Source organism: Gymnogyps californianus, chromosome 4, assembly GCF_018139145.2.
Source record: "Gymnogyps californianus isolate 813 chromosome 4, ASM1813914v2, whole genome shotgun sequence".
Taxonomy (NCBI): domain Eukaryota; kingdom Metazoa; phylum Chordata; class Aves; order Accipitriformes; family Cathartidae; genus Gymnogyps; species Gymnogyps californianus.
The window spans coordinates 40,028,806-40,053,130 of NC_059474.1; the positions used below are offsets into that span (position 1 = coordinate 40,028,806).

The 24,325-nt window shown below is 34.8% G+C and overlaps 1 long non-coding RNA gene across 2 annotated transcripts in view; it reads left to right on the top strand.

Moving 5' to 3' along the window:
• Window positions 1-5,051: 5,051 nt before the first annotated feature.
• The window catches only part of LOC127015985 (uncharacterized), a 31,943-nt gene continuing 12,669 nt past the window's right edge, over window positions 5,052-24,325 (top strand). For both annotated transcript variants that reach the window (XR_007766409.1, XR_007766408.1), the window contains exons 1-2: window positions 5,052-5,155; window positions 6,539-6,618. This is a non-coding gene — a long non-coding RNA (uncharacterized LOC127015985). The remainder of the gene's footprint in view (window positions 5,156-6,538; window positions 6,619-24,325) is intronic.

Sequence of the window (24,325 nt, forward strand, 5' to 3'; positions counted from 1 at the left end):
GCATGAAAAACATTTCTCTTGCATGGGTCCAGAAGCATTTATGAAGAGAAAGAGAACTTTTTCCACTACTTAAGAATTAAGAAGCAAGACTTACTGGAGAGTTATGTTGTCAAATGTTTTTCACCACTTGACATGTCAGCAACAGGATTTGGGCAGGTGCTATGAGAAAAATAGAGTATGTGTTTATGCACATTCAACACCCCTCCGGAGGCACTCTTTCCTCACACTATCATTTGGGTTGCATTCAGCACGTAAGATGCTTCACAGGGATAAAAATACCATAGATTTTTGATTTTGCAGAAGACAGTAATGTTTAATGATGGAGACTGAATAGCTTTGGAAAGAGCTATGATACCTGCACTAATGCTGAGAAAAGGGGAGGAGATGAATATCAATCCTGTACAACTGAGATATCTCTTTTCCTAGGTGTGCCAGTACAGAAGGTAAATCACTGTAAGGTGTATGCTATTGCTAGTATGCCTGCTCTAACAAACAAGAAATAGGTTTAAAAAGTCATTTTAACAGTAAACTTCCATAGAGAAACTGATTTCTTAGGTGTGCAAAGCAGTAGTTGAAGCTACAGTTCTGAGATTTTATAACAAGATATTTGAGATCTTTTCTGCAGATCTCAAGGAGAATTCACTCCTCATCTAACTGAAATTTAGGTAAAACTCATGTTTCCCAAAAGGAACTGGCAAATATTTACATGAGATTAGGGTTCTTCTGTTTGCTTGTTAGTTTGGGTTTTTTTTATCTGCAACAGGATCATTTGCAAACTGAACAGTCAGGAAGTACCTGGTGATTTTATACTCACTCTCATGCAATTAAGGAAAATGCAGTGCTATCCAAACCTAGATACATACCAATTTACTTACTAAAAAACTTTTCTAAATCAAAAGTGATTTTCAGCTCCACTGCAAAAACTGAAACCACAGAGAAAGTAAGGAAGGCTATTGGTACAAGTGACTGTCAGCATACTCTCCCTTTTGGAGCCGAAAATTATTTCTATAGTGCTAACAGGTATATAATAATACAGAGTCACTACTTCAAGAAAGAAAGACTTAAAAAAAAGAGGTGTCACTGACGTCCTTTCTCAAATGAAGGAGGGACAATTTGTATTATGTGATTTATCAAAAGATCTCAAGAATATGTTGAAATATATATTAAAAATTATGCAAGAAGATTACTTAGGGACTGAAAAAGTACACACTTAGTGATTTTAAATAGTGACACTGAAGAGACCACTGATGCTTGCCATGCATGCTGAAGATAGAAGTCCAATCAAGCAAAAGAATCCAATTAATTAAAAAGCAATGATGGATGTTTTTATTGATGCCAACATAAATATGCTTATATACCTTTTGTAGACTGGTCTTAATTCACTGGTATGACTTTACTAGGAGGAATAAAAACAAAAGAGGTGACATGGTATTTTTAACATAGTAATATATGAAAATACAGGATGATACAGCAAGGACAATTTTGAGTGCTTTTTACTTAAATATAATTTGGACATATCTCCACAGAAATATGATTAAATATGTCTCCATTATTACCTCCTGACTCTCTCTAACAGATAAAGGCAAACAAGAAATGTTTCATATTAGAAACTAATCTGCAATTACTCTGCACACATAAGGAAACAGATAAGGAAAAGTATCAATGTTTATATCTTGGATATGTAAAAAGTTAAGAGAAAAATACCAACATGATATTTTCATTACTAACAGACACCTAACAGTACAAGGTCACTACCCTAAGAAAGATACCTCAAAATATTTAGATGTTATTGATGGGTTTAGGTCAGCTGTTTTTTGTCTTGACTCTTCAATAAGTTCCCAGTTTTCTTGTTGATCACACAAAATCTTGTGTACAAATTGCTCAGGGACTCACAATTTTTAAGTCCATGTGAAATATCCCGAGAGCGTATGCATGAAACCAAGGCTGAAGGTCTTTCTATGGAAGAAGGAAGGTGGTGCACTCTGCATAATTTTTTTGTCTTCTAATGAAAAGTAGAAAATAACCATCAGAAAAAATAGTGCTTAAAAGGGACAACAGTTTCAAGAAAAAAGAACAGGTGGAAAAATCAAAGTTAGAAAACCAGAAATATGTATTCCATAAAAATTCCGCTAATGTGTCACATAAAAATATATAGCTGATTTGCAGAAGACCACTGTAAAATACCAGATGTATCTGGTATTGACCAAGCTATTAATTGTTCTGTGTCTTAAGCTTCATGTTACCTTTGCAGGAGGGAAAGCTGTACAGAAACTCTTCAGCTACGCAAAACTGAGAAGCTAATTAACATGACTGGGGTACATAACAACTAGGGCAAGCACAGTGACTCTGCTCCTTTCAGGACTTGGTCTCATATCTCTAATTTGCACCGTGTAGATTCATACGGAGTTAGCCTGAAGATTTCCTATATGAAGCTTGCAGTCTTTTTTTTTTTGGTGATGTTTCATAATAACAATGAAGTTATTGTGAAACTTTAACTCTGCTGTGAAGTCTGAAGGTAGAGCTCTTGGGTTGTTTTAAAATATTGTATGACTAGAGCATATTCTTCTCTGTCTGACTGAAAACTTTGCTCTCACTTTCCAAATTAACACATTTAAGGTCATCAGACAATGTAATTTTCTACCGCTATTATAACGCCAAACAGATAATAATAATTAAACTTCTGAAAAACTATGGGACACCTAGAATTGTTGTTGCTTAGGGTAAATCTTGATCAGCTTGCTCAGGCTGCATGCATCTGTAAATGGATGGCTACACTTGCTTGGATTTTTCATGCATCTGTCTCTTTTTCGACTCAACCACACTTTGGGACATATGGCTTTATAATTAAAAAACATTGCCATCCATGAGTTGTATATGAAAGGTGAAGGTAGAGCAGACCTCATTTATAGGTGTCATTCTGGTTTGTTTTGGATGGTTGGCTGACGCCTGTAATTATATATTTAAATAAATAAATCTACGCTTGCTATAAGCCTGTCAAAAGTGCAGGAGATTCACAGCCTTTTTATATGTGCACTTATCACATCTACATACCTGCAGATACAAGTGTCTCTAAAGGAAACTCATTAAAATAATGTGTCAATGACCACTGGCAAATAGAACTTTCTCCATTCTCTTTCTCTGACTGAAGCTCTGAAGTGCCTTTCAAACTGGACTCAACAATCCTTTCTGAAATCTGTACAAGCTTACAGGATTAATTTAAAAAGGCTTTTTCTACTAGAAGATTTTTATGCAAATACTTAACCAGAGATGATTGTAAGGATTGGTTTTTTAGTTGTTTCTGTTTCCAACAGGAAACACTTTTTTTGATCTTCTGTACCATCAAAAGAAAGAAGACAAACATGGCAAATATTGCACATAAGGCTTATCAAACATATCAAAAAGTGGACAGATTTTAACTTGTAACTGTTTTTAAGGAGAGAAAATACTTGGATTAAAAAGGCCTTTTAATAGAGGAAGACATAAAAACAGCGACTGAAAGTTAGCCAGATACATCTTGTGCTTTTTATTTTAATGTATCACATAACAGCGGTTAATAACTGGAACAAAAAAAATGGTAAATGTGCATTCTTTATGTTCTAACGTTTTCAAATTAAATCTTGATGCCTTCTGAAAGATAGGCTTCCTTTAAATAAGAACTACTGGGCTTTATTGCAAGACTGATGAAACAGTTCTGTAGCCCTCTTGTAAGTGATCTAACTAGATGACCAAGTGATTTCTTCTGTCTTTAAAATGTACTAATCACTTACAAAAAGCTTCCTGTTTTTTGCTAAAATGACAAGTCTCTGTTTGAACATGAAGGATAATGTAGCAAAGAAGCACTGCAAAGTACATTATTTTTATTTAACTTTGAAAAGCTGACAGTCAAGCATGTGAAAGCATATAGTTTTGAGCTGGAAATATTAAAGTGTCATTGTTGGACAAACATATTCAGCAACAGCCAGACTCCAGTCCAGCAAAGTTCCTAGGTATGAGTGGAATCCTAAGCTCAAGAACATACCTAGTAAAGAAAATAAAACTAGAAAACTGATAAAGTTATGTATACACTTAAATGTCTTTTGGAGCAAAACCCAGCACAATAATGCTTGTGGCTCACTGGGGGATACAGTTGCCATCATCATGAAATGAAACGCACTTAAGAGAGGTTCTAAGACAGCATGAGAAGCACTTTTAAATCATTATGCAAATTGGAATTTTTGTTTTTTGCAAGTGCAATGCTTTGAAACTGCTATTAAAAATGAAATTGGCAATTAAGAAGTAGTTCACCTCAGCAAAGAGAAGAGCATACTTTGCTCAGTTTCAAGGGAAGTGGAGGTTGTAAAGAACATAATAAGTACTTGGTGTCTGCCTTGCAAAGCCATTTCTACAATTTGAGAAATAAGGGACACAGAGAAACCACATAAACATCCATATGAGGTATTTAATCTCATTGGAGTCTGGATTCTGTATGACCTCAGTAAACAAAGAGAGCTCATCTCTTTGAGTCCCAGACCAGTTTATGAGATGGCTGTAGTAAAAATGGCTACCCTCATACATATGTAAATATTCTACCTTATTTTCTTTTCACAGTTGTCTAGGGGGTCCATAGTGGAACTGTAACATCCTTCATATGCTTGAAATAAACAAAAAGTAAACTAGTCAGCACCTCTATTATGGCAAAATTAATTAAAAAAGGTATAAAACAAGTCAAAGAAGTAGTTAAAGAGTAATACCTTAATCCTCTTTTCCCTTGCTATTTTTGCACAGATATTTCTGTTAGGAAATTCCCCAGCATCATTAAACAAAGTAAAAAGTCCTTACACTCCTCTAGATTAATAAAAAGAAAATAGTAGCTTTGATAGTCAGTATTAGCTAACCTCCTATTTCAATGCAGAGTCAGCTTTATTCCATTCCAGTAGGTCTTTAAGAACCAGCTGTCCTTAATCTGATCTGTTCCAGTCAATCACAGTTTATCCTGAGCAGCAGGGAGAGGAAGATTCAGGTGTTGACACTTGCTCTTAGTTCCTGCGTGCTGATGAAGTCCTGCTGCCCAGCTGTGGTGCAATCAGCCTGCTTCTTCAGTTTTCCAGTTGGCCGTCATATCCATTGGTTAGTAGCTTGACTAATACAACAACCTCTTCTACAGAAGCTTGGATAGGTATGTTATGGATTCTTTTTGGTTCTTACAGTCTATATCTATGTAAGGATTGAATAATATCCATCTAGGGCTAGATTAAATGATTACTTCTTTGTAGGAAAGCTGTTGTTGTTTTACTTCTAACATAGTAGTCACATAGGTGGATTTATATTTTCTGAAAAACAACCTAGTTTAGTAGGGCCTTCTGTCAGTGTGTTTAGCTAAAATTTACTTCCTTTTTATGTTACTGTAAAGTTATGGCCACATAACATAGAAGCTGTAGGGAGTAGGTAGGAGTGAGGTAAAGAAGGGCCCGTGAATTTTAACAGCTGTTTCCCTTTAAATGTGCTTCAGTATTGGTACTCTTATTTCTTTATAATAGTTGCAGAGGAATTGGGCTTACCTAATCTTTTTTTAATTTTATTTTAATGGTGTAATGTTTCAGTACTCTTAAAAAAAAGAGATGAAAGTTAACATGAACAGAGAGTGAACACTCTCTATAGGAGAAATTATGGTACCAGAAATGGCTTATATCCATATCATTTTTCAATTAAAATGCTGCCAGAAAATATGGATTCAACTTTGGAAAAAAAAAGAAATTTGGACAATAATTTTTTTTTTTCCCCAAAAGAAACTTGAGCTAGTCACTGGATGAATATCAAATTGTACTTAATCTGTTTTAGACTGTTTTAAACTAGCTGAGTTTTAATCATGAAGGTAATATTATTTAATGTTTATAATATTTCTTCTGATGACAAAATTTCTGCTGTAATGAGTGGGAAAGGAGTTTAGAAAAGCTTTGAAGGAATTAGTCCATAGGTTGTTGAGGAAGCACTTCCTCACGCATGCATGTGCATTTAGGACCTGATTTTATTATACTTATTGGTAAAGTTCTTACTTCAGTAGGAGTAAGTCTTGTGATGTATGGTACTTTAATGAATATTTGTTTTCTCATCTAAGTGCTTTGTTTACTTCTTAGAACCTTTAGGTGGGGGAGTAGGGGAACTGCATGAAATAGAAAAATAGAGAAAAAAGTAATGTTAAGATCATGAACAAGAAATATGCTTATGTGAAAAAGAAATATAATTAAGCATTTCTGAAGGAGTAATGTTTCTGTAATGTGAAACTAGATCAACAGGAGTGAACAGATTGTTAATTATATACTGACAATTTGCAAGCGAAATCAGTATAGCTCTGTTGATGTTAAGACAGATGCACCATTTTAGTTTGGCATACATTTTCTCTTCCTAAACCACTGAAATCAATCAAGCTTATTACCTTGCTCTGTATAATAATGTTTTAGCTAGACAGCTGTTACTGAAACCACTTCACCTCAGTAAATGAATCTTCCTATGTTCTGATGTCCAACACTACATAATTTATTAATGGTGATTGTTCTTACAGAAATATGATTTTACAAGTGGAAAACAGTTTTAAATAGGTGCCATCTAGAGACTTTCAAAGCAATTTTCCCCTTTCTTCTGGTGAGTATATCCCCCCTTTTTAATTGGTGAGTATATTTTTGGAATTAGCAGGTAGATAGAATGAGATCCAGGGTAATTTCTGGAACTGTGAAAAGTCATGTTAATCCTGTGGGATTTGGTGATTGGGTCAAAATGCAGGTAATCATAGTACTTTAATACACTTGCCTTTAAAAGAATTTTGAATAGGTGTAGCAGATGTTTTCTAATGCAATTTGAGTGCCCCAATTAGTTTTAGTTAGTGGGTTGGTTTTTTTAAAGTGACAGAAGTTGGGTGGGCAAATGAAAGAAACTATACCTCAGCTGACAATCAGTAACTGTAGGAAAACTAATGGAGTAAGTGAAGAGAAAAAATTAAATGAAATGAGATCTTCCTGTGAAAAGTGCCCTTTTTTTCTTCTCAGAGTGGAAATATGGTCATTAGAAAGGTGTTTTTCTTCTTTGAGATTGTAGCGCTGATAACTATTTTTAGGTTGTTATCATGTTTTCTGCTCTTACTGAAAATTTGGGACCTGAATGTCTAAGTAATTACTGTATTGTTTCCTGCTCAGTAGATTTGGACAAATTAATACAAAGCATACTATGAACAGACAACTTTAAATGTGTAAAATGTACTAGTTTGTAATCTGTAATTTGACTTTTTTTTCTCCTTCATGGCGAGCAACTAAAGTTTAGACATAGGGAAAGGACACACAGAAAGTAGTAGGTTGATTTCCCTCCCTACCCCCATCTACAGATCTGGCTGGTTAGCATCTAATTAACAAACACTGCTAAGGTGGTTAAACAGATTTTTTTAATTATTTTTTTTATTATTATTTTTGCTATTTTGATGTGTGATTTTATATTGAATTTTCTTCTATGCAACCAGATTTCTGATAAGTAACTGTTCCTGATTCCTGGAAAAGTTCAGTGGAAGAGATCACAAAAAAGCAGAATGTAATCTATTTTGTCAGGCTTAGTGCTATTATTATTAGATCCTATACAGCCTAACAGTCTGGGATGTTTATGCACAGGCAAAATTTTGGCCAAAAACACTAACCAGAAAAAAGATACCAAAACAGTTGGTCCAAATGTATTTGTATTTGCAGTAAGGAGGGAGGGACTTGGTGTTAAATACAATAAAGATGAATCTTGTTTCTGAATCTTAAAATGTTATTATCTCATTAAACAACTCTGACATGCTAAAAAAAGCCAAATGTTTCTTTAGTAAGAGTTACTACTAACTCTTGTACTAAAACTTCTGCAAATGTTATATATAGAGCAATAAAGTTAGGTGAATGTGTGGGAAACTTGAGAGCTAGAAAGGGAAATTGAGTAATCCTTAATCGATCATCTGAGTACTTTTTGGTGAAAGAGACATATCTGCTTCAGTTCATTTTGGAATACACTATTCCTGAATCGGATAAAAGAATGCCTCTGAAGATAATATTCTTGCCTCTTTAATTGTTCCCTTGTGTGTTGTCCTTGTAGGTGCTAATTTTATTTATTTAAAAATACTTCAGAGGATATTAATCTAGAAGTAAAGGACCTAAGATTCAGATTCCATTTATCTGATACTCTGTTGATATTCATGTGTGCCATCCTTACCATATCATCATGTACTAGTACATCATATAAAGCATACCTATGTTTAAGTCACATATTAAAATATCAAATCCTGTTTGATTTTTAGTCAATAGCTAAGGTAATAACACCGTGAAGTTGTATGGAGTTTAGAGCTATCAAAATTCTTTCTTGCAAGAAAAGTGTAAGATTTGCCAGTCTATAGGGTTTTGTGGCTCATATTCAGCATTGTAATAATAAGTAAATGAAACATAATGCTTTTTTACCATCTAAAAATAAATTACATAGCACTCAAAAGGCCATGATGACTATTCTGTTCTCATACAAAAGCATTGTGTGTGCCATAAGCATTTAGTGGATCCAAATGGACAGAGAGACTGTCAGCATGCTAAATTTTTATGACCATTGCAGCAGGACATCAATGTGCAAGAATCATTCACTTTGTTTAAACTCAGTTCTCTTCCCAGTTTTTATGTGGTCTGCGATTGCAAGGCAGTCAGTGAGGAAAAGGCAGTCCCTTCATCGGGGAGGGAGACTTAAGGCTAAAGTCTCTTAGATAAGCACACATCTCCCCTCAGTATTTAATAAAGAGGCAAAGAGAAATTTAATAAAGGGAAAGAGAAATTCAGACAATTTGGATAACAGATGTAAAATATAATGTGGCTAGTAAATAGACAACTGAAATAAATGGGTTAGGAAATGCATTTTAAAACTGGCATCTCCTAAAAGCTTGGAATCACTTAAAATGTTGAAGCACTTTATGTGTGGATTAAACTAATTTAGGGATAATTAAACTTACCTTTATTAGCATTGCTACAAGCTACTTTAGTAACTAAGATAATGCTATGTGTCATACTGCAGAATAAATAGACTGCAACAAGAAAAAAATGTAGTATTCTCAACAGAACTTGATGGGACTCTTCTAGAATATTGTATGAAACATTGGTCTCTGAATGGGATTTGTCAGTCCATAAAGAAAGCAGCAAGAAACAAAAGTTATGATGAGTTTTAAGAAATCTGGTGTATAGTCAAAAGTTGTGGAAATTGAGATCATTTGTGATTTTAATACATTTCTTTATTAACTTTTTTCTTTTGTAATCACTTTGAAAGATTTTGTTAAATTGTTTTTTACAATACTTGTGTCTTTATGTTGGCATTGAACTTTAAAAAGCAAATATTTTAAAGACTTAAGACTTTAACCCTTCATTCATTATTAAACCTTATTCATTTTATTTAGGAAAAAATCTCCTGGTTATAATTATTTTAGGCAATACAGCTGTAAGAAGGTTGAGGCCAATTAATACAGTCCTTAGCACTCAGACAGGATCAACTACACCTGTGGCATTCTTAACTGAAATTTGTCTGGCAATGTTCTTAAAAACCTCCAGACCTGAAGAATTTGCAGTTTTTCCAAGCAATCTGTTATGGTGCTGAATTCTTAGAAGATTTCTAGCCTGAATCTTCGTTTCTGCTATGCAGGACCATTACTTCTTGTCTTATTCCTGAGAGCAAAGAAAATAGGCTATTCTTTTCATCTTTGCAGCGGTTTTCAAAGCCTACCATGTATTCCTCCCGTTATCTCTCCTGTTTGTTAAATGGTTCCAATTTAATCAATTTTTCCTTATAGGTTAGTGAAACCAAAAAATGAAAGAGAGCTCAGTTTTGGGTGGTGGGAAGTACATACTCTTCAAGATATTTCTTGCTTGTAAATATCATTTATATTGGCATAGCCTATTTCAGAGCTATTTTATTAACACAATTTTTAAAGTGACATTTCCTTGACATAAAATAGGATGACTATTTAGACTCTAAAGATGAACTATGAAATATGCTACATAACGCTTTACAGAATCTACATTTATCTAAAGGAATACTCTTTGGGACTGTGATACTTCTCATTGCAGTATCTAATTTTGTTACATCTATTCAAATTTCATTTCTAGCATAATGCTGTTGACCTTAATGTAATGTGCACACAATGAAAAGACATACTCGGAAACAAGATATCGCTTAACACTAAGAAATCTAATAGCGTGAGAACTCATTGTTTTGAATGTCACAAAGTTAAATTAGTGTTCAAAAAAGTTAAAACTTTATAAAGCTCAAAGTATTGCTCAAGCCTAGTATGTTGTCTGACTTAGTAGACTGCTACTATGTAGTGATCATGTGGTTTTTTTCAAATTAGTATCTTATACTGTTTCAAAAGTACTCATCTTGTGAATTAAAAAACTTGATACCAATCAAAAAGGTATTAATTTCTATACCTACAGACAAGGCTACGTTTATATATACTGCTCGAGTCTTAAAGGTAGTCACCATAACATCTTAAAGATGAAAAGGTTTTACATGAAAGAAGAGGGGAAGATTTGTTACCTAAAAGCCTGAGGCTAAATGCTGTACTATTTTCAAAGAGCTTTATAAATGTCATCAAAAACTTAGACAAGTTTTTGCTGTTAGTGGTTAGACTTCCTCTTGTAGTTAGACATATAGAATGGATATTAAGTCACAAGTTGATCAGCTACGTGGATTTCCTTTAAGGGGAGATAAGTAATAAAATTATAGAACATTTTAATAGCTGAACTGGGTAGTAGAATAGGAACCAAATTGTACCAGACACTCAAGACACAAATGCAACGTTAGAGATAACTGTAAAAATTACTTAATGATTTTCCGTGATAATTTAAATTTAGAAAGACTAATATAAATGAGAGTTACCACTCTACTGCTAGAATTCAATTACCTCTGTTGGATAAGCTGCTCTTTTTTTCCTTTTACAAATGGCCAGAGTCTTTAAAATAAACAACTGTCAGCATCTGGCATAAAGAGAAAAAACATTTATTCTCCAATTAAGGACAGGAAAAACTTGGTTTTTAATGCATATGTTTCCTAAACATCTTGTTAATGCTATTATGATATTAAGATATTTAGGATAGTCTTTTCAAAGTATCAGTGCTAAACTTTGAGTAAAATTGAGTCAAATAATAAGTGTCTAACTTTGTATTACCTACCCAAGGAAGAAGCATGGTTACTGTTGCCTAAACCTTGAATAAAAGGGTATGATGTCTGTCTCCCAAATGAGTTCCCCATTCACTAGATTTTTTTTTTTTTTTTTTATATATATTCTGCTCCCTGTTTTTGGCCCAATAAACTTTTAGTCGCTGTTTCAGGAGCTCTTTCAGCTCTAGAAAAACAGTTCAAAGTATAGGCTGAATTTGGTGACTTATTACTTTCCTGAAGGGAAGGACAAATCTTGTAACTTTTGCACGGGGTAAACGACCATGACTCTACATATATGGATGTGCTTAATATGGATGGAACATACTTTAATGTTTGTTTATTGTTAGTGTTCTAACAGCCTAAAACACATATTAAGCATTAAAATAGCAGAAGGAAATGAAGATTTTATTATTATTATTTTTTTTTTTTTTAAGCCTAGCTCTTTCTTTCTAGGTTGAGTGAAGTGCTACGGAATCATAGGCAGTTGTCCTGTGACTTCTTTCTGTTTATCCCTCTGAATATAGAGTACTGGATATTGACATATCTATTAATTATTGGTGATTTAGGGTGGTTCCTAAAGAGACTGAATTGAAGGAGAAATAAATAAGAGATAATGCAACTTAAAGGGCGAGAGGGAATGGCTCCAACAGGAACCATCCCATTTCTCACTTTGTCATCTATTGAAATATGACAGTTATATATGGATGTTATTAGCTGGAGAAAAGTGAAATAATTGGAGCGACTGTTCCTTTCTTCTGGTGAAAGTGTGGGCTTCTAGTTGCCCATTAAAATGTAAGTTTTCTTATTGTAGGCTACTGAATACCTAAAACTAAGAAGATGCTACAGAACTCAGTGGCAATATGAATTGGACATACCTAGACAAGCTGCTATTCTAATTTGCATTTTTCTTCTGTTTCCACATCAGATTTTAACTATTTATTTATGACTATATAAGGGGAAAGCAGTGAAATACTGAATTCAGCTAAAACAAGAAACACTTTACCAAATTAGAGATGGAGAGCCGATATATTTTCCTTTTCATCTACTGTGTAGTATTTCTAATTTAAAAAAAAAATCTGAATTGAATGTTTATGCTGATTCATACCAGCTAAGTTCCTGAAAAACAAAGCAGCATCATTATCTACAATTCTAAAACTAAATCATCATGCCATTGCTCAGGCTTTATTTAAAAGGCTTAAGTAGACTTCCCAGGGACACTCATTTCCATCCAAATCAAATCTATCCCAAGTGTAACCCCACCCTATTTGTAATGCCTGGTGGGACACTTAGAGCTTCTGTTGTTTATGAAGTATTGCAATGTAAGTAATTTGCCTGTGTAAGAGATCTATAGCTTGAAGGTCAAAGGTCTTGATCGCCTGTGACCCAGAAGCAAGAAATGTTTAGCCTTTCTGGGTACATAAAGTTTGGCCACTTCAAAACCTTTTGAATGTGCCTGTGCTGTGCCCCTGCAGCTTTATGTGACTCTTCTCTCAACAGTAATTGTTTTAAAAATTCCTTTAAAAATAGTACCTTGCAGGGACTGCTTGGCCTCCCAGAGTGTAAATAAAAAATACATTCACTGTCACAATCAAGCTCTGAGGTGAATGATACACTTGCCTAATAATTTGTTGCTTTAGGTTACTGTGTAAGCAGTAGCCTAAACTGTGATTTCAAAGATAGTATTTATCTTCATGGTTTTAATGACCTGTGCAACTTTGGGTATGGTAATTAGCCTTGCTGGTTTTTCTGCGTTCCATAAAATCTCAGCTTACAATAATGCAGTATATATAAACAACTTACACATGTTACCTGAGATAAGAACTTAGTTTGGTTAACTTCAGGTATCTCTCAGATGCAAGAAAGGATTTTGCCAAATGATCTGGAATTTATCACTGCAGCTGCTGGATCAGGCAGCAAGGGAAATTAATCCAAAAATATGCTAAAAATTTGAACACAAACAGGGATTTTAGTGCAGTCTCCTTCCCAGTCTTGAGTGTGATCTGAGCAACATTTTAACTCTTTGTATTTAAAGTATGCTAACCACTGTGTGATGATATCTCAAGGTTCTTGGCAATGAGATTTTTATGGTGAGTTGAATCTCTCCCTTGCCTTGGGGCTCTGTGTTAGTTCTCATAACATTCCTTTTTTGGTAGAGTACTGCTATGCTACTAAGAGCCCTGTCAGAAATATATAGCCTAAATCCATATTAGGCAAAATAGTTCTGAGGATGGTCAATCAAATCTCCTTAGGTCTCCAATTTGCAGATATGTTTCTTTTCACTACTGATGAATGGAGGCTGGTAGCAAAATAGGGTCTTAAGAGCAAAAACCAGATTATGTTGTGGAACTAGCAAATGGTGGGTTAATGGGGAGAGTGAGGCTCTTTATCCATCAGTTGTTCATGATACAAACTTATTTTCAGTTCTGAGCAGAAAAGCTCTCCTTGACATTACCCTAGCAAAGAGCTGCTCTTATGCAGCTATGTTGGTCTCTTTCACTGTGTACAGCTGAAATATCAGGACATACAGTGGGAAGGCATGGTGAAGTGCAATTAGGATGAGTTTACACCTGGGACCTTGTAGCAATTCTAGAAAAGTCATCCAGACTTGGTGTTTAATAGATATTCTGCAGAAATGGAGTGTCCATATTGCTCCAGTTACGTGCTTACTTAGCGTATAAGCCAATTAAATTATTTTATTTGACTTAAGTTTTTATGTGGGCCCAATCTCTGAGCTACTTCCTTCTCAAACTTTTCACACACTTCCCTTTTTTTGCAACCTTTTCTTATGGAAAGAGGGACCAAAGAAAAGCTTGTTTTGACTATTAAAACTTATATTTTCTTCTCAAGCGCTGGGGCAGGGGTAGAAAGAAAAAGCATCACTATTGAATGTGATGGTAAATAATTAGCAGATTATGTAAAGCAAATATGTTTAATTCATGACTATACCTTGTTGTAAATTATTTATTAATGCTTCAGTTCTTACTTTTGCTCCAGTTATCTCAGGTAAACTTCAGAAAAATATTTTCATTAATTTCATTAAGCTAAATATGTTTTCTTACTATGTAAAGCCTTGCGATTGAACAGATGTTCATGTGGTTAAACAACAGTTCCAAACAATGGGGTTGAATGTATGTTTTTATGGTGTTTTAAAAAGTCTCTGTCCCCTCAAAGCTTTTGTTATATCCAAACTGGCTAAAGGTAGGATGACAACTGAGAAACCTAGATGGAAAGAAAAACTAGGATGCAGTTCTGTATGCAGTTTGTAAATTATTCACGTTGCTATTTTATTTGTTTTGGTGATATCATTAAGTTGCCATTGATACAGAAAGCCACTGTAAATTGGAACATAATGTGCTTTTCTAACTACATCTTATTTGCATAGCATGACACACTTTAGCAGTAGATACTAGTGTAGTCTTACATGGAAAATGTAAGATGAAAAGTCACTTAAGATAACCAGGTTAATTGTAATTCTGAGACAGACATGGCATGCCTGCATTTACTGATTGTCACAGCTTAACTTTAATTGTTATAGCTGACAATGTTTTATCTCTTTTATACATGGCTCTTAGTCCTTCATATAGCTGACAAAGTTTTATCTCTTTTATACATGGCTCTTAATCCTTCATAGATTAGATCCAACTATTAATTTTCCTTGAAGGGATGGGGACTTACAGGTCAGTGCTAACTTTAAATTACCATTTAGTTTTAAAGAAAGTCAATAAGTCTGTTGACCATGTGGGCTGCTTTTCACTTTGGAAGATACCCATAATTGTAATGCTATTTGTCATTTTAAGACTAGGAACATGACCCGAGTTCCCAGGCCCACATAGCAAATAAACACTTGTGTCTCTTGGGAGTAGTACTACTAGCCTACTACTAACTTTGGCTCATTATACCAAGATCACTGAACATTTAGTCCTTTTGATGTACTGTGTATGTGATATAGGAGAATGAGCGAGTGGGTATCGCTTGGAAATGTCCTCTGTTCATCCATAATATAAACAGGCCATACTTACTGGTCCCTAGGCAACCAGTTTCTGGCTCAGTGTTTAATCTGCAGTCTCCTGGAAAGATTGTATGTTGGACCTGACTCTGTATTAGAAAATCATCTAGAGTTTGTAGAAATTCTAATGATTTACTCTACAGATTCTAGCATATATAACCTAAATTGAATGCCCCGATAACTCCTTTACCCTATACATCATAGATGCTTAAGCAATAAATCGTTCTAATCTTTGGGTTAGGCAGTGTGCAACGGACCCTTACAACATCTCTTCTTTGTCTTTTAGAGGCTACATCCAGTAAACTGAAGTTCATTAACTCATGAGCTAAGTGTTGCACTTTGTTGCTTTTCCTAACTGCCTGCTCCTTAATGCTGTTACTATCACTTTTTTTAATATTTACTAATGATTCATATACAGTAAATCATCTCACGATAGTGATTTGAAAATGTTTCTTCCCATTTTCAATTCTCGCTCTGTTATCCCAGACTCTCGGAAGTAGAAAAAAGAAAACCAGAAGGGGGTGAGGGGGAGTCTGTGCTTCATCAATTGTATTTTTCTCATTATGCTCTTATTTGTATCGCATTTACCACCTCTTGCACTGACAGTGTGACTTCTTTCCAGCTGTTCTACCTTGTCATCAAATGACAAATTATCACTCTTAGTACAATGGAGTCTTTCACTTTACACTTTCTTTTCCATTAGAATTTGGAAAATATGGTCAGACGCTTAGTTAGGAGAAACAGATTCATATTTGGGTTTTTTCTGCATTTGCAGAAAAAGGATTTTCAAGGTGAATTTTAGGACTTCCCTCTTAGGAACACTTTAAGATCTCGAGGCGCCTCTGTCTGAAGTCCCGCTAGATGGTGCGTGTTGTATGTTCCAACACGTATTACTGCCTGCGGAGTTGCGGCAGGCAACTTCAGAGTCTTGTCCACTCTTGTAGTCCTCTCTTCTATTTTGTTTAATACAGACCATACACTAACCAACTGTTGTGGTGGTTATTAAACAAATAAAAACATTCTTTTTACTACAGAGTCAACCATGACAGTTGCTTTCCTCTTTTAGGATTGCTAAACTGTCTTTTGTATTAGCCCTGTGCTTCATCCATTACAAAACTGTACCATAATTTCCTATCCTGCTCCAGCAGAGATAAATCTCTAGGGATGATATCCTGAATATAAGTTGATAATGTTTCCTTACTTTTAGCAGGAGCAAATACCTCCTTTTTCTCTGCACCCCACCCTCAACCTCCCCTTGAGCACCATGTTGCACCAGCAACCATGTCTCTGACACATGCATTCCTCTAGAACAACACCGCTTACAAAGTGCAGGCAGAATGCAATGCAATATACAGTAACGTCAGCCAAGGGAATCGGTTGTGAAATGAGTATTTGGAAGACCACATTACTCGAGCATTTTCATTCTGTAGCAGCTGTTAGTTATTCTTAAATGGTTATATTAGAATAAATGAGTGGAAAAGACTTCATAAATTTCAGCCACGACCACAGATATTATTGCCATCATAAACCCCTTTACATACTGGTCAATTTTGCATCATGTGTAGTTTAACACATGTTTAAATGTGTTAGTATCTTATACCATAGGATTCCAAAAAGGTAATAGAAGCTCTTGACTGTTCTTTTTTATTATATTCCACTTCTAGAAAGTTCACAGTTTTAGTATTTACTTCAGAACTCTTCTTGTTAGGTAGGGCCTCAGAGGCACTTCAAATACTAACCAAGAAGTAAAGAGTTGCAGAAATGAGGCTTATTACTTGCTTGTTGGTTACTACTCACTTGGACAAATTAGCTTGCTAGTTCAACAGTGCACGTGGACCCATTTACGTCATTTAAACTGCATTTGCACATGTTTCATGCTGGGCAGCTGAAAAAGAGAAGCAGAGAAGTGGCAAGCACAGGAAGCCACAACTGGCAGCTTGGTAATTAATATAGCTAGAGCTCTTATCTGAAATGCACAGAACTTGTAAGATGAATGCGATTACAAGTATACTGAAGTTTCTGAGTTCATATTATCTACAAGTTTGAGTGCTGTGGGCTTAAACAGTAACAAATGTTTTCTGTTTTATAGCCTCTCTTGCTGAGTATTTTGATGCCAAAAAGTACTAGTAAATATCACATGTTCATACCTATACCTTCCGAAAGGATAATATGCCTTTCAGGTCCTTGCCACGCATTTTGTATTTTGTGAGCTATGAGAGCAAGGTCGTCTGATAAAAAATGCACATAGTACTAATGAGTAAATATTTTGTTTTTCTAGGAAGCTTTACTGGGAGCAGGAGGGGGGAAGGAATAAAAAAAAAAAAAAATCTAGTTTCCCAGATTTAAATCTGATTAGACCAGCATAACACAGTATGTAAGAATTTGTTACCTTGAGTTTTGTAGCCTAGAACATGTCCTCAAAAAGAGTATCTAGATCTAACTATAAGACTTGTAGTGATCATTTCTTTCAGTGAGTGTCACACTCACTAATTACAAGTAGATGTCTTATTTTCATTAGTACTTGCTTTAGTTTGTTGGTCATCTTAAATTTCTGCTAGATTAAGCATTCTCATTTCTTATCTTCCATTGGGTTTTCATTTGTTTTAAGCTTTCTGAAGCAAAATGCCTAAAGTAAAGGCAGCATTGGACTTGCAACAAGACTGTATCTTACTTGGTCAGTTAAGATTTTGTGCTTTTTAACTAACCCTAAATTCAAAGTGAAGAGCACTGAAAATGATTTTTTTATGGTATAATATAGAACTCAAACTGAAAACCATAAATCTTTTGAGAGCTGGCAGCAGCAAACGACATCTTAACCACAAACCCAACTGAATGTTTTTATCTTACATATACATATCTTTGCCTATGAATGTAATTTTCCAGAAATGACCGTCAGTTGAATGAATTTGACAGATGTCACTGTCAGTTGCTCGTCAGGTGAAACTGCCTCTGATATGCTTCATCTTCAGCCATCACCTTCAGCCCTTACAGAAGGTGAATGTGCTACTGCAAGTGTATTTTTCTTACCCTGGTTCTTACAGGAGTTCAAGTTACTGTCCATTATATAGCAAAATGCTTTCAGTCCAGGGGGGTAACCAGAAAAAAGAGACAGGAACAGTAGCATCTGATCTTATTCTAGCAGCAACAGTACTAATAGCCCCCTTCAGGTGCTATGATGCAGTTTTGAGTCTTTTCTTATCCACAGAGTGGAGGTCTAAAGTATTAGTGTGTCTTTATTTCTTAAGAGGCTTGTGCTCATACTAAGTTTCTGGATGGTCTGTATGAGTCAGATAAGACTTTAGGAAGAATGAGTCATTGCAGCACTAGAATGCTATCCCGAAAGCAATAAAACTACCTCTTAGCAAAGGCAGGTTTTGTGATATTAGCAAATTAGACACTTTTCTTAAAACATCACTTAATCTTTACTTTTAAATTCTAAAGTCAAGTATAGCATCTGTAACTTTACATTGAGCCATAGGCTTAGCATAAAAAGCTGTATGACTTGCAATATGAAAGCATATTTTTTGTTTGTTTTAGATTTTGTTTGTTTGTTTAGATTTCTCTTCAGGAGCAAATTTTTGTAACCACATAAGGAATATTCCTTGACTTAACATTGATTTCTTTCTTTATTACTAATCATTAAGAATTATTAGGAATGTAATAGAGGAATTAAATAGAAAACACCACTGTGATTATTTAAATCTGCAACAAACATACAAGAACTGTATGCAATCCTTTTTTCTTCATTTCAGTTATGGATGAAAAACGGCTTAGAGAAGGATAACAAAGTTAATCAAATGTACAAAACCATCTTCTGCATGAAGAAAAAGCATACTGACTAGGAACCTTCAGGGAAAAAAAAACAAAAAAACTAAAGGGTATATGGAAGGACGTTTACGAAATTGGAAGTGTAGAGGAGAAGGTGGATAGGGATTTATTTCAGTTCCACCATAAGAATGAGAGGCATAAAATAAAACCAGTGGTATTCAGAGCAAACCAAGATGGTTCTTCACACAACGTACTATTAAGCTGCCATATGGTATAATGGATAGCGAAAATTTACATGATCTCAAAGGGTGACGGTTCAGATTCCTGGAAGAAAAGTTACTTAAGAACTCTTATATAAAAAAGATAACATTTCTGCTCAAGAGGTTTTTGAGATGCATCTTGCTGAGGTCTAGAAAATATTCTGGGGAAGTATAGCTATGTGCTTGCCTTCATCTTCCCCAGGCACCTGCTGTTGGTCACTGTAAGGGTCAAGACAGCAGGCTAGACAAACTCTCTTTCCCCAGTATTTTCACTCAACGTACAAGCTGCATCTATTTCAGAAATATTTGAGGGTACCTAACAGGAAAACACAAAGTAGGAAAACATTTTGCACGTTATGTCAGAATTTACCTCTGGAAAAAATGTCTTACCTCTCTGAAAAAGAAACATTACTTTGAGAATACAGCTGTCTGAAAAAGGCTTTATGGGTTTGGTTTTTATTGCTTTTCAATCGCTTCCGGTTCAAACAGGTTGTTATTGCAAAAAAATTCTCTCTTTCTTTGGGAGTGATGCAGGCCATTGTGTATTCTGGCAGCTGTTAGGTGGGGATGGCAGGCAGTGATTGTTTATTTGGTGGTATGAGTGATACAAGAATTCTTAAACATTTCTCACTTAACCTATACAGGCTATATCATCTATGAAGGCAATTATATCTTGATTTGATCAGCTAGTAGATTTTAAGTGACTAATATCAAACAGATTTTGCATCTTTTAAGAAAATACGTGCTTGGATTCTTTCAGGTCCTTACTGGTTTCCTTCATTGACATTTTACATAGTTTTCATAGTTATCCTGTTTGGACAACAATATATTTCATATTCACTTTTTAAAAATAGAAAATAAACAAGAAAATTCTAGTGGTGTCTATTACATATGAGCAAAATAACTCATCTAATTTCATATGTGCTGCCTGAGTTATTACTATTATTCTCGTCTCCTCTCTTGCTTACTTAGTTCTCATTCCTTAATAATTTAAGTTAAAATACTGTGGCAATAAGACAGCTGAAATAGTTGCTTTACTTCATTGTTTTTTAAATGGGGAAAATAAAGATCTTTTCATCTGTCAACTGCTGGGGTTTTGGGGTTTTTTTGCTTTTGTCTTAACTGAGATCACTTTTTTTTACTAGTTTATTCGTTCTCTTACTTCATTCTGCCTAATAGTTTTGTTTGTTTGTTTCTTCCTTGCATTATCCCTGTTTTTCACAGCCAGAAAGTTTTTGTCCCAAATCCAAATTCATTTCAGAGAACTCAATTTCAGAATCAACACAAAACAATTCTCAGCTAGGACTACATTTTCTTGACAACACTAAATTATACGCTTCATATTTTTTCTCTGTCTGGTCAAAGCAATGTCATTCAAATAATTTAATATGCAATTTTACAACTAAATGTACAATCTTACAAACTCCTGGACCTTAAGTTTGTGGGCTAAGGTGATACACTGTCCACTACCCCTGAAAATAATAGACTCTCGTCTTTCTCAATTTGTACTTATTAAGTGTTTTGTCATGTAACAGTACTTACCTACTGATAGAAATCCGTGGTGGTTTTGCATGAGCCTGGAAGATAGGACTCAATTATGTAAGACCTGATGTTTCGGATAAAGATGACATTTTACGTGATACCAAGGAAAAGAAGCTTGGTAATATGTGGTTTTGGGTTTTGGTTCATGCTCTGTAGTGGCTTGCTGCAGGTTTCTGGTAGTCATCTCTGGCTGTATTGTTTGAGCTTTTACAGAGGCTGGTATGAATTCCTGCTTCTGATGAAGTTTTATGGCTTTGCAAACCCTGCTAAATCACCTGTACAAATCTGTAATTGTGTCAGGTTCAAAGGGGAATTATTAAATTTTTTTTAACAGGAAAAAAAATATCTTAGTCTAGTAAATGCTAGGTATCTGGAGAGAAAAATCTTGGGTTTATAGCCAATTTCCCCTATTATATAGTAATTGTTATTACTATTCCTCTTCTTCAATGTTGCAAGATAAAACAAAACATTAAGCTACATATTTTATTTGGGGGAGGAGGAATATTTTGGCTTTTTTCATTGTTGGTGGTTTTTTGTTTTGTTTTCAGAACTAAGTATAAATATTTCCAGAGGCATGTAGTTGTATATGAGTTTGTTTCCCTGCTCCATCAGTTGTGATTAGAGGGGGGGAAAAAAAAAAAGAAAAAAGTCCTCTTTTAACAAAGGGAAAACAACCAGTTAAGCCTTGTCCTCCCTTTCTCAATGCACACACCTGGAAGTTACCACAGTTTAAAAAGGAGTATTTTTGTGGGAGCTGTTTATTAAAATAGTATTACCTGCCTAGATTCTTTGCTTGCTTTCTTCTATTCAAAATAAGTAGTAATTTTTAAATGGAAAGGAAGGTATTTTTGCAATGACAGAATCAACTTACTGTAAGCCTCATCCTGTCCTTAAATTACATTTTCATTCCTATAGAATGAGGAAATAGAAAGATACGTTGCTGAGTATGCCAAGTTGGAAAAGGAGCACTTCCCTGCTTTCAATACAGGACTGAACTTGATGGAGAATCAGAGATCGTTTTTGCACCACAAACGCTGGAGCTATGTTGCTATCAATTTTGCCAAGACCAAGGCATTTGAAAACCAAAATGTCTATAGATTTCTTCATCATGTACTGTTCTGCTTAAAAAGCAAAACAGTAGGGATGAAACTTTCTCACTCAGGACAGTGGAAAATTTTGTTATTGATTTTTAGTAAACTTTGGATTCTACTAGTATTGGAAATATCAGCTTTATTCTCCCCCCCCAAGCTAATAACACAAAGCTCTAAATCATATCTAAGGTGGAGCTTCTTATAATGCTGTGACTTGAGTCAGATCACAGATAAAAACTTGGTAAACTTTTCTGCTATTTAAGTACAACATAGATTCTTACTTCATTTTAACACTTTGGTCTTTGAATTGAAAATAAAATCTTGCTGAAAGAAAACAGGAAAAATCATGGAAATGGAGAACGCAAATCTTTAGAGTAGAACAAAGCAATGCTTTCAGAGCTAAATATCAGATGCCAAAAGGGGAAAATACCTATTTAAATCCTGTATTTGTAGAATCTTTATAACTACAGTTTTTCTGTAGGTAACCCATCTTAAGCAACATTTTGGCTACATGTTTTATTCATTTTATTTTAACTATTCTGGTAGCGTGCATATGACTGAGCAGCAGGATGTCTTTCATGTACAAACCACTCACCAAATATTAGTAAAACTGCACTCCTGTCAATCTTTTTATTTAAACAAAAGCAAAAAGAACTTAGAGGCCTCAGCAGATCTAAAAAAGGTTTGTGTTGCTTTTTACCAATACAGGATGATTACAAGTATGGGAGGATAACAAGCTGAAAATTTCTGGTATGCAAGTATAAGTAAATATTTTCATGAAATATAAATGTACTGTAAGAGTATTAGCGGCATGCTTTCTGCTTTCCATAGATGTCTTGTGGCCTTCTGCCTAATCTTTGGAAACAATAACTGTGACACTGATGTATTCAGTGCTATTGTGCCTGTTGTATTAGGAAAAAAAAAAAAGACACTTCAGAATAAGATATTCTGTTTAAGACACATTTGGACAAACCAGGGGGTAAATCTGCCTGGGAAAATGGGATTTAAGTGTCTAGAAAACAAGATTAGCCTTTTCCATTTGATCTTTGGTGAAATCATGTTGAACTGAGATGTTTCAGAGTTGACAGCTCCCAGTGAATTCGCTTTTTCTTCATGTTACTGAATTGGAGAGCAGAGGCCACAGGCCCTGCTGCCCTTTTATTGTCTTATAGCTCTGTTGAGTCAATTCTCATGCAAGAACGTGTATTGCATGTATTAAGTAGCTAAGGCTTCACTAATAGTATTTGACATTATAATAGATTTCCAGCCAAAATTATAGAGAAAGATTAGATGGATTCAAATCTCTGTGATTAATAGGATATGTTACTTCACGCAATTTTTTTCTTCTTTGAAGTAAGAATACATAATGAATGTCATAATGTAATTATAGTCTTTGCAACTTCCTAGAATTACTACCTCAAGCAAGTGGCAAAAAAGGTAAATAACAACTATCTCTTTCTTGTTTTAATAAAAGTCAAGCACAAGCCTCTGTAGTTAATGCAAAAAGAAGGTTATGTGCTACTTTTTACTTAATTATGTAACGATGAAGGCCACATACATGGTATCATTTTAAAAAAATAATACTACCACAGCTGTGAAATTTATTTTGTGGCAGACCAGCTAAATTCAGGAGAAAAAAATTTCAGTGGAATTACCAGCTGTTCATAATTTTGTAAGAGACAAACAGCATTCTAAAGATTAAAAGTACAGTGCCTCGGAAGAACAGATCTCTCATGTGGAAGCTGTATCTCAGTTGGCTCTCTTTCTAATCTGCTATTAATTCAGTTGAGCAGTTTGCATTTGTTGCACAAGAAAGTTAGGGTGGGCAAGTACAGAATCTCCTCATCCACAGGCAGACATTTACTGTTTGCAACGAGAATGTGTATAGAGGTATTGGGCAGAATTTTCTAAGCTGAGTCTCAAATGTTAGAGAAACCAAGTGTTGCATTCAGAGAAACTAAACTTAGCAGCTCTTATAAAACCTGACACTTCTGAAAATCAGACCATTTATATAAAATAATTTATATTTAGCTATACATGAAAGAATACCTGGAACACAGTTGTCTTGTTTCCATTTATTTCATTCTTGTGAGATACACAAAGGAAAAGCAGTGCTGTTTAAATTATAACCATAAATTTGGTTCCAATAGAAGGAAGGGGTCAACTGGTGGGGAGTTTTCACATCTGGTTTGCTGAAAAAACATCCCATAATACATGCAGAGTATAAGGACTACCATAGCACTATGTGAGTAAGGAAACTCTGCATGGTCCTCCACTAGTTTGTGAAATTCTGAGACTCTTAGTGCAAACACCATTCCACAGTAGTCTTCAAAAAGCTGATCTGGACGTATAATCAGTCATGGATAACTGGACCAGGATCAGCGATGATCAGACCTATGTTTTTGAATCAAAGGAGTTCCTTTGCGATGAGACAGACATACAGGAATGCACTTTGTCTCAAATATCTATATTTCCAACTTAGA